A 13,536-nucleotide genomic window follows, 5' to 3' on the forward strand; every position below is an offset into this window, starting at 1 on the left:
GTCTGCTGTGTCACCCCCTGCTGTGTCTGCTGTGTCACCCCCTGCTGTGTCTGTGTCTGCTGTGTCATCCCCTGCTGTGTCACCCCCTGCTGTGTCTGCTGTGTCACCCCCTGCTGTGTCTTCTGTGTCACCCCCTGCTGTGTCTGCTGTGTCACCCCCCTGCTGTGTCTGCTGTGTCACCCCCTGCGGTGTCACCGTTTGCTGTAATGATCTCCACCGGCTGGACTACAGTTTCCAGCAGAAAAGGAAGCATGTGGGCGGGACATGTTACAGTGTAGAGGGAGGAGCAGTTAACTCTCATGGGGCGTGGCTTATATAGGAGGGCGGGTCATGTATAATAACTTCTGAGGCGCACCTTGTGGAGTAGTCACAAGGATTTCCTTCACCCAGTGCAAACATTCAACTTGCGGTCCTAGTCCTGAATCTTAATGCCCCGGTCAAGGCAGAAGAGATCTTAGGCTCTAGAATCTTCCTCGAAGGGCGGATTTACACGAACGTGTGCGTTTTGCGCGCGTGACCGCTCCGTGTGTCATCCCCATATGATGCGTGTTTGTGTGATTTTCGCGCAGCCGCCATCATTATGACACTCTGTTTGGATGTTTGTAGCACGTGGTGCTTTTCTGTTTACATTCATTCTTTTACTGCTGTTGCGCGAATCACGCGCGTCCCACAGAAGTTCTTCCGTGTGGTGCGCGTGATTTTCACGCACCCATTGACTTCAATGGGTGCGTGATGCGCGAAAAACGCAGAAATATAGAACATGTCTCAAGTTTTACGCAGCGGACTCACGCTGCGCAAAACTCACGGTTAGTCTGCACTGCCCCATAGACTTGCATGGGTCCGTGCGACCCGCGTGAAAACCACGTGGGTTGCACGGACGTATAGCACGTTCGTGTAAATCCGCCCTCAGTGATCAGTCAGATCCTGAAGCTGATCTTGGAAGCAGGAAAAATGGAGAAGTGTAATTGTGAGCCCCAGTGCTAGAAAAAAACACTGCTAACCACTGATCCACCATACTACAAGCTAACACTGCTAACCACTGATCCACCATACTACAAGCTAACACTGCTAACCACTGATCCACCATACTACAAGCTAACACTGCTAACCACTGATCCACCGTACTACAAGATAACACTGCTAACCACTGATCCACCGTACTGCGAAATAACACTGCTAACCACTGATCCACCGGACTGCGAGATAACACTGCTTACCACTGATCCACTGCACTGCAAGAGAACACTGCTAACCACTGATCCACCGTACTACAAGATAACACTGCTAACCACTGATCAACCGTACTAAAAGATAACACTGCTAACCACTGATCCACCGTACTGCGAGATAACACTGCTAACCACTGATCAACCATACTGCAAGATAACACTGCTAACCACTGATCAACCATACTGCAAGATAACACTGCTAACCACTGATCCACCGTACTGCAAGATAACACTGCTAACCACTGATCCACCGTACTGCGATATAACACAGCTAACCACTGATCCACCGTACTGCAAGATAACACTGCTAACCACTGATCCACCGTACTGCAAGATAACACTGCTAACCACTGATCCACCGTACTGCAAGATAACACTGCTAACCACTAATCCACCGTACTACAAGATAACACTGCTAACCACTGATCCACCGTACTACAAGATAACAGTAGTTAACCACTGATCCACCGTACTGCAAGATAACAGTGGTTAACCACTGATCCACCGTACTGCAAGATAACACTGCTAACCACTGATCCACCGTACTACAAGATAACACTGCTAACCACTGATCCACCGTACTGCAAGACAACACTGCTAACCACTGATCCACCGTATTACAAGATAACACTGCTAATCACTGATCCACCGTACTGCAAGTTAACCCTGCTAACCCGAGCCAACATACTACAAGATAGCACAGCTAACCACTGATCCACCATACTGCAAGATAACACTGCTAACCACTGATCCACCGTACTGCGATATATCACTGCTAACCACTGATCCACCGTACTGCAAGATAACACTGCTAACCACTAAGCCACCATACTGTAAGATAACACTGCTAACCACTGATCCACCATACTACAAGATAAAACTGCTAACCACTGATCCACCATACTACAAGCTAACACTGCTAACCACTGATCCACCATACTACAAGCTAACACTGCTAACCACTGATCCACCGTACTGCAAGATAAAACTGCTAACCACTGATCCACTGTACTACAAGATAACACTGCTAACCACTGATCCACCGTACTGCAAGATAACACTGCTAACCACTTAACCACCGTACTGCAAGAAAACACTGCTAATCACTGATCCACCGTACTGCGACATATCACTGCTAACCACTGATCCACCGTACTGCGAAATAACACTGCTAACCACTGAGCCACCATACTACAAGATAACACTGCTAACCACTGATCCACCGTACTGCAAGATAACACTGCTAACCAGTAAGCCACCATACTGTAAGATAACACTGCTAACCACTGATCCACCATACTACAAGATAACACTGCCAACCACTGATCCACTGTACTGCAAGATAACACTGCTAACCACTAAACCACCGTACTGCAAGAAAACACTGCTAATCACTGATCCACCGTACTGCGACATATCACTGCTAACCACTGATCCACCGTACTGCAAAATAACACTGCTAACCACTGAGCCACCATACTACAAGATAACACTGCTAACCACTGATCCACCGTACTGCAAGATAACACTGCTAACCAGTAAGCCACCATACTGCAAGATAACACTGCTAACCACTGATCCACCATACTACAAGATAACACTGCTAACCACTGATCCACCGTACTACAAGATAACTGTAAAGGATCTGCCAGACACAGCTTCTGTGTCGACGCCCGTGGTTAAGCAGTCTGCACCTGCTCCTAAGTCTGATACAGTGACTCATCTACCACTCGGGCTGGTACCTCGTACACTCCTGGTTTGACTCGGCTTGTTCACTACTCTTGTTGCTCACGGTGTTGCCGTGGGCAACTGCCGCCACTCAGTCCCTGCCTACTTGCACGGCCCGTCCTAGGCGACGGCGTACAACTGGGCGACGGTCCCTATGCGCAATATGTGCATGACAGACAAACAGACAAGGGTACACAGAAGCTAAGGGAAATGGGGCAGTTGCCCGCAGCAACACCGTGAGCAACAAGAGTAGTGAACAAGCCGAGTCAAACCAGGAGTGTACGAGGTACCAAACGCAGAGCAGGAGAATAGTCAGTCAAGCCAGGGTCAATATGAAGCAGAGGACAAATAGTACAAGCAGCAGCAGAGCCAGGAAACAGGAGAATCACAGGCAGAGGAGAAGCAGGAAATAAAGGTATAAATAGACAGAGGGCGTGAGCTAGCTCCGTCTGGCCAGGCTGTGATAGGCTCTCCCACTTCTCAGCCTCCCAGCCCGAGTGGTAGATGATCGAGTCACTCAAGCAGACTTAGGAGCAGGTGCAGACTGATTAACCATGGGCGTCGACACAGAAGCTGTGTCTGGCAGATCCTTTACAATAACACTGCTAACCACTGATCCACCGGACTGCGAGATAACACTGCTTACCACTGATCCACCGGACTGCGAGATAACACTGCTTACCACTGATCCACTGCACTGCAAGAGAACACTGCTAACCACTGATCCACCGTACTACAAGATAAAACTGCTAACCACTGATCCACCGTACTGCGAGATAACACCCCTAACCACTGATCCACCGTACTACAAGATAACACTGCTAACCACTGATCCACCATACTGCAATATAACTGCTAACCACTGATCCACCGTACTGCGAGATAACACCCCTAACCACTGATCCACCGTACTGCAAGATAACACTGCTAACCACTGATCAACCATACTGCAAGATAACACTGCTAACCACTGATCCACCGTACTGCAAGATAACACTGCTAACCACTGATCCACCATACTGCAAGATAACACTGCTAACCACTGATCCACCGTATTGCAAGATAACACTGCTAACCACTGATGCACCGTACTACAAGATAACACTGCTAACCACTGATCCACCATACTGCAATATAACTGCTAACCACTGATCCACCGTACTGGGATATAACACCGCTAACCACTGATCCACCGTACTGCAAGATACGACTGCTAACCACTGATCCACCGTACTGCAAGATAACACTGCTAACCACTGATCCACCGTACTGCAAGATAACACTGCTAACCACTGATCCACCGTACTGCAAGTTAACCCTGCTAACCCCTGATCCACCATACTACAAGATAACACTGCTAACCACTGATCCACCGTACTGCAAGATAACACTGCTAACCACTAATCCACCGTACTGCAAGATAACCCTGCTAACCCCTGATCCACCATACTACAGTAGAACACTGCTAACCACTGATCCACCGGACTGCAAGAAATCACTGCTAACCACTGATCCACCGTACTGCAAGATAACACTGCTAACCAGTCCATCGTACTACAAGATAACACTGCTAACCACTGATCCACCATACTGCAATATAACTGCTAACCACTGATCCACCGTACTGCAAGATAACACTGCTAACCAGTCCATCGTACTACAAGATAACACTGCTAACCACTGATCCACCATACTGCAATATAACTGCTAACCACTGATCCACCGTACTGCAAGATAACACTGCTAACCACTGATCCACCGTACTACAAGATAACACTGCTAACCACTGATCCACCGTACTGCAAGACAACACTGCTAACCACTGATCCACCGGACTGCAAGATATCACTGCTAACCACTGATCCACCGTACTGCGAGACAACACTGCTAACCACTGATCCACCGCAATGCAAGACAACACTGCTAACCACTGATCCACCGTACTGCAAGATAACACTGCTAACCACTGATCCACCGTACTGCAAGATAACACTGCTAACCACTGATCCATCGTACTACAAGATAACACTGATCCACCATACTACAAGATAACACTGCTAACCACTAATCCACCGTACTGCAAGATAACCCTGCTAACCCCTGATCTACCATACTACAAGATAACACTGCTAACCACTGATCCACCGGACTGCAAGATATCACTGCTAACCACTGATCTACCGTACTGCAAGATAACACTGCTAACCACTGATCCACCATACTGCAAGATAACACTGATCCACCATACTGCAATATAACTGCTAACCACTGATCCACCGTACTGCAAGATAAGACTGCTAACCAGTCCATCGTACTACAAGATAAGACTGCTAACCACTGATCCACCGTACTGCAGTTTAACCCTGCTAACCCGATCCACCATACTACAAGATAACACTGCTAACCACTGATCCACCGCACTGCAAGACAACACTGCTAACCACTGATCCACCGTACTACAAGATAACACTGCTAACCACTGATCCACCGTACTGCAAGACAACACTGCTAACCACAGAGTCACTGTGTTTAGAATTCATTGCTGTATATAATAATGTGATATAATAGACGGTGATTCACTTCCGTGAGTTTATTGTGTCTGCAGATGGATAAATTATGTCCACGGCACAACAGCTCCACCCTGTGGTGACTGTAAGGAGCTACACATGAATCTATAGACTGAACTGATCCTCACCCGGTCACTACACTGATCCTCTACAGCCCTGTCGAACACACAGCACCTCCAGGAGGAGCAGCCGAACACACAGCACCCACAGAAGGAGCAGCCGAACACACAGCACCTCCAGGAGGAGCAGCCGAACACACAGCACCCCCAGGAGGAGCAGCCGAACACACAGCACCCCCAGGAGGAGCAGCCGAACACACAGCACCCACAGGAGGAGCAGCCAAACACACAGCACCCACAGGAGGAGCAGCCGAACACACAGCACTGCCAGGAGGAGCAGCCGAACACCCAGCACTCCAAGGAGGAGCAGCCGAACATACAGCACCTCCAGGAGGAGCAGCCGAACATACAGCACCTCCAGGAGGAGCAGCCGAACATACAGCACCTCCAGGAGGAGCAGCCGAACACACAGCACCCCCAGGAGGAGCAGCCGAACACACAGCACCCACAGGAGGAGCAGCCGAACACACAACACTCCCAGGAGGAGCAGCCGAACACACAGCACTCCCAGGAGGAGCAGCCGAACACACAGCACTCCCAGGAGGAGCAGCCGAACACACAGCACCCCCAGGAGGAGCAGCCGAACACACAGCACCCACAGGAGGAGCAGCCGAACACACAACACTCCCAGGAGGAGCAGCCGAACACACAGCACTCCCAGGAGGAGCAGCCGAACACACAGCACTCCCAGGAGGAGCAGCCGAACACACAGCACTCCCAGGAGGAGCAGCCGAACACACAGCACTCCCAGGAGGAGCAGCCGAACACACAGCACTCCCAGGAGGAGCAGCCGAACACACAGCACTCCCAGGAGGAGCAGCCGAACACACAGCACTCCCAGGAGGAGCAGCCGAACACACAGCACCCACAGGAGGAGCAGCCATACACACAGCACCCCCAGGAGGAGCAGCCGAACACACAGCACACACAGAAGGAGCAGCCGAACACACAGCACTCACAGGAGGAGCAGCCGAACATACAGCACCTCCAGGAGGAGCAGCCGAACACACAGCACCCCCAGGAGGAGCAGCCGAACACACAGCACCCCCAGGAGGAGCAGCCGAACACACAGCACCCCCAGGAGGAGCAGCCGAACACACAGCACCCACAGGAGGAGCAGCCGAACACACAGCACCCACAGGAGGAGCAGCCGATCACACAACACCCACAGGAGGAGCAGCCGAACACACAGCACTCCCAGGAGGAGCAGCCGAACACACAGCACTCCCAGGAGGAGCAGCCGAACACACAGCACTCCCAGGAGGAGCAGCCGAACACACAGCACTCCCAGGAGGAGCAGCCGAACACACAGCACTCCCAGGAGGAGCAGCCGAACACACAGCACCCACAGGAGGAGCAGCCGAACACACAGCACCCCCAGGAGGAGCAGCCGAACACACAGCACACACAGAAGGAGCAGCCGAACACACAGCACTCACAGGAGGAGCAGCCGAACACACAGCACCCACAGGAGGAGCAGCCGAACACACAGCACCCACAGGAGGAGCAGCCGAACACACAGCACCCACAGGAGGAGCAGCCGAACACACAGCACCCCCAGGAGGAGCAGCCGAACACACAGCACCCACAGGAGGAGCAGCCGAACACACAGCACTCCAAGGAGGAGCAGCCGAACACACAGCACCCACAGGAGGAGCAGCCGATCTGTAAATAAGCCCCTGAACAGTCAATGGGTCGTTTCTATTTAACTAAAAGGCAGGGGGGCGATGTCTTCGCTCTGACACTGTCCAATCAGCTACGGGCAGGGCGGCTGGCGCTGCGTTCCCTCCCGCGACATCTCACACATGATGGTGGTTCTGCAGCGCTCTCTGTCTGAGATCTCGCGGGAGGGGACGCAGCGCCAGCCGCCCTGACACTGCCCGTAGCTGATTGGACAGTGTCAGAGCGAAGACATCGCCCCCCTGCCTTTTAGTTAAATAGAAACGACCCATTGACCGTTCAGGGGCTTATTTACAGATCAGGCACCAAATATAACGGCACCGATATCTAAATAACGGAGGAGGGTAGAAAAAAAGTGCCCCAGGGTTTGTGCAGCCCCCTCCCCATTACACGCTGCACTCAGCTGCACCTCAACGGGCGGGTGAAAGGGTCTCTTTAACTGCTCTCTCTCATCCATGTTTTACACTGCAGCTCTGCTTTCTCACACTAACTACAAGCCGAACAGCGGTTGGCCGCTGCTAGCAATGCGACCGGCAATGAGGGGGCCCGTGCTGCCCAGCCCAACACAATGAATGACAAGGGACCCCTCATGAGGCGTAGAGGGCGCTATGGCTGCTACAGCGGCAGTTACACAACTGCTATACATATATAATTATATACAGAATATACCCAGGTTATACCAGCATGCTCCATATCACTATATACAAGAAGATGTATAACTTATACCAGCTGTACATATATAATTATATACAGAAGATACCCAGGTTATACCAGCATGCTCCATATCACTATATACAAGAAGATGTATAACTTATACCAGCTGTACATATATAATTATATACAGAAGATACCCAGGTTATACCAGCATGCTCCATATCACTATATACAAGAAGATGTATAACTTATACCAGCTGTACATATATAATTATATACAGAAGATACCCAGGTTATACCAGCATGCTCCATATCACTATATACAGGAAGATGTATAACTTATACCAGCTGTACATATATAATTATATACAGAAGATACCCAGGTTATACCAGCATGCTCCATATCCCTATATACAGAAAGATGTATAACTTATACCAGCTGTACATATATAATTATATACAGAAGATACCCAGGTTATACCAGCATGCTCCATATCACTATATACAGGAAGATGTATAACTTATACCAGCTGTACATATATAATTATATACAGAAGATACCCAGGTTATACCAGCATGCTCCATATCCCTATATACAGGAAGATGTATAACTTATACCAGCTGTACATATATAATTATATACAGAAGATACCCAGGTTATACCAGCATGCTCCATATCACTATATACAAGAAGATGTATAACTTATACCAGCTCTACATATATAATTATATACAGAAGATACCCAGGTTATACCAGCATGCTCCATATCACTATATACAAGAAGATGTATAACTTATACCAGCTGTACATATATATTTATACACAGGAGATACCCAGGTTATACCAGCATGCTCCTTATCACTATATACAAGAAGATGTATAACTTATACCAGCTGTACATATATAATTATATACAGAAGATACCCAGGTTATACCAGCATGCTCCATATCACTATATACAAGAAGATGTATAACTTATACCAGCTGTACATATATAATTATATACAGAAGATACCCAGGTTATACCAGCATGCTCCATATCACTATATACAGGAAGATGTATAACTTATACCAGCTGTACATATATAATTATATACAGAAGATACCCAGGTTATACCAGCATGCTCCATATCCCTATATACAGGAAGATGTATAACTTATACCAGCTGTACATATATAATTATATACAGAAGATACCCAGGTTATACCAGCATGCTCCATATCACTATATACAAGAAGATGTATAACTTATACCAGCTGTACATATATAATTATATACAGAAGATACCCAGGTTATACCAGCATGCTCCATATCCCTATATACAAGAAGATGTATAACTTATACCAGCTGTACATATATAATTATATACAGGAGATACCCAGGTTATACCAGCATGCTCCATATCACTATATACAAGAAGATGTATAACTTATACCAGCTGTACATATATAATTATATACAGAAGATACCCAGGTTATACCAGCATGCTCCATATCACTATATACAAGAAGATGTATAACTTATACCAGCTGTACATATATAATTCTATACAGAAGATACCCAGGTTATACCAGCATGCTCCATATCACTATATACAAGAAGATGTATAACTTATACCAGCTGTACATATATAATTATATACAGGAGATACCCAGGTTATACCAGCATGCTCCATATCACTATATACAGGAAGATGTATAACTTATACCAGCTGTACATATATAATTATATACAGAAGATACCCAGGTTATACCAGCATGTTCCATATCACTATTTACAAGAAGATGTGTAACTTATACCAGCTGTACATATATCATTATATACAGAAGATACCCAGGTTATACCAGCATGCTCCATATCACTATATACAAGAAGATGTATAACTTATACCAGCAGTACATATATAATTATATACAGCATATACCCAGGTTATACCAGCATGCTCCATATCACTATATACAGGAAGATGTATAACTTATACCAGCTGTACATATATAATTATATACAGAAGATACCCAGGTTATACCAGCATGCTCCATATCACTATATACAGGAAGATGTATAACTTATACCAGCCGTACATATATAATTATATACAGAAGATACCCAGGTTATACCAGCATGCTCCATATCACTATATACAAGAAGATGTATAACTTATACCAGCTGTACATATATAATTATATACAGAGGATACCCAGGTTATACCAGCATGCTCCATATCACTACATACAAGATGTATAACTTATACCAGCTGTACATATATAATTATATACAGAAGATACCCAGGTTATACCAGCATGCTCCATATCACTATATACAAGAAGATGTATAACTTATACCAGCAGTACATATATAATTATATACAGCATATACCCAGGTTATACCAGCATGCTCCATATCACTATATACAGGAAGATGTATAACTTATACCAGCTGTACATATATAATTATATACAGAGATACCCAGGTTATACCAGCATGCTCCATATCACTATATACAAAAAGATGTATAACTTATACCAGCTGTACATATCTAATTATATACAGAAGATACCCAGGTTATACCAGCATGCTCCATATCACTATATACAGGAAGATGTATAACTTATACCAGCTGTACATATATAATTATATACAGAAGATACCCAGGTTATACCAGCATGCTACATATCACTATATACAAGAAGATGTATAACTTATACCAGCTGTACATATATAATTATATACAGAAGATACCCAGGCTATACCAGCATGCTCCATATCCCTATATACAAGAAGATGTATAACTTATACCAGCTGTACATATATAATTATATACAGGAGATACCCAGGTTATACCAGCATGCTCCATATCACTATATACAAGAAGATGTATAACTTATACCAGCTGTACATATATAATTATATACAGAAGATACCCAGGTTACACCAGCATGCTCCATATCCCTATATACAAGAAGATGTATAACTTATACCAGCTGTACATATATAATTATATACAGGAGATACCCAGGTTATACCAGCATGCTCCATATCACTATATACAAGAAGATGTATAACTTATACCAGCTGTACATATATAATTATATACAGAAGATACCCAGGTTATACCAGCATGCTCCATATCACTATATACAAGAAGATGTATAACTTATACCAGCTGTACATATATAATTATATACAGAAGATGCCCAGGTTATACCAGCATGCTCCATATCACTATATACAAGAAGATGTATAACTTATACCAGCTGTACATATATAATTCTATACAGAAGATACCCAGGTTATACCAGCATGCTCCATATCACTATATACAAGAAGATGTATAACTTATACCAGCTGTACATATATAATTATATACAGGAGATACCCAGGTTATACCAGCATGCTCCATATCACTATATACAGGAAGATGTATAACTTATACCAGCTGTACATATATAATTATATACAGAAGATACCCAGGTTATACCAGCATGTTCCATATCACTATTTACAAGAAGATGTGTAACTTATACCAGCTGTACATATATAATTATATACAGAAGATACCCAGGTTATACCAGCATGCTCCATATCACTATATACAAGAAGATGTATAACTTATACCAGCTGTACATATATAATTATATACAGAAGATACCCAGGTTATACCAGCATGCTCCATATCACTATATACAGGAAGATGTATAACTTATACCAGCTGTACATATATAATTATATACAGAAGATACCCAGGTTATACCAGCATGCTCCATATCACTATATACAAGAAGATGTATAACTTATACCAGCTGTACATATATAATTATATACAGAAGATGCCCAGGTTATACCAGCATGCTCCATATCACTATATACAAGAAGATGTATAACTTATACCAGCTGTACATATATAATTCTATACAGAAGATACCCAGGTTATACCAGCATGCTCCATATCACTATATACAAGAAGATGTATAACTTATACCAGCAGTACATATATAATTATATACAGCATATACCCAGGTTATACCAGCATGCTCCATATCACTATATACAGGAAGATGTATAACTTATACCAGCTGTACATATATAATTATATACAGAAGATACCCAGGTTATACCAGCATGCTCCATATCACTATATACAGGAAGATGTATAACTTATACCAGCCGTACATATATAATTATATACAGAAGATACCCAGGTTATACCAGCATGCTCCATATCACTATATACAAGAAGATGTATAACTTATACCAGCTGTACATATATAATTATATACAGAGGATACCCAGGTTATACCAGCATGCTCCATATCACTACATACAAGATGTATAACTTATACCAGCTGTACATATATAATTATATACAGAAGATACCCAGGTTATACCAGCATGCTCCATATCACTATATACAAGAAGATGTATAACTTATACCAGCTGTACATATATAATTATATACAGCATATACCCAGGTTATACCAGCATGCTCTATATCACTACATACAAGATGTATAACTTATACCAGCTGTACATATATAATTATATACAGAAGATACCCAGGTTATACCAGCATGCTCCATATCACTATATACAGGAAGATGTATAACTTATACCAGCCGTACATATATAATTATATACAGAAGATACCCAGGTTATACCAGCATGCTCCATATCACTATATACAAGAAGATGTATAACTTATACCAGCTGTACATATATAATTATATACAGAGGATACCCAGGTTATACCAGCATGCTCCATATCACTACATACAAGATGTATAACTTATACCAGCTGTACATATATAATTATATACAGAAGATACCCAGGTAATACCAGCATGCTCCATATCACTATATACAAGAAGATGTATAACTTATACCAGCAGTACATATATAATTATATACAGGAGATACCCAGGTTATACCAGCATGCTCCATATCACTATATACAAGAAGATGTATAAAACTTATACCAGCTGTACATATATAATTATATACAGAAGATACCAAGGTTATACCAGCATGCTCCATATCACTATATACAAGAAGATGTATAACTTATACCAGCTGTACATATATAATTATATACAGAAGATACCCAGGTTATACCAGCATGCTCCATATCACTATATACAAGAAGATGTATAACTTATACCAGCTGTACATATATAATTATATACAGGAGATACCCAGGCTATACCAGCATGCCCCATATCACTATATACAAGAAGATGTATAACTTATACCAGCTTTACATATATAATAATATACAGAATATACCCAGGTTATACCAGCATGCCCCATATCACTATATACAAGAAGATGTATAACTTATACCAGCTTTACATATATAATAATATACAGAATATACCCGGGTTATACCAGCATGCTCCATATCACTATATACAAGAAGATGTATAACTTATACCAGCTTTACATATATAATAATATACAGAATATACCCAGGTTATACCAGCATGCTACATATCACTGTATACAAGAAGATGTATAACTTATACCAGCTGTACATATATAATTATATACAGAAGATACCCAG

This window comes from Rhinoderma darwinii (assembly GCF_050947455.1).
Source record: "Rhinoderma darwinii isolate aRhiDar2 chromosome 8 unlocalized genomic scaffold, aRhiDar2.hap1 SUPER_8_unloc_1, whole genome shotgun sequence".
NCBI classification, from domain to species: Eukaryota; Metazoa; Chordata; class Amphibia; order Anura; family Rhinodermatidae; genus Rhinoderma; species Rhinoderma darwinii.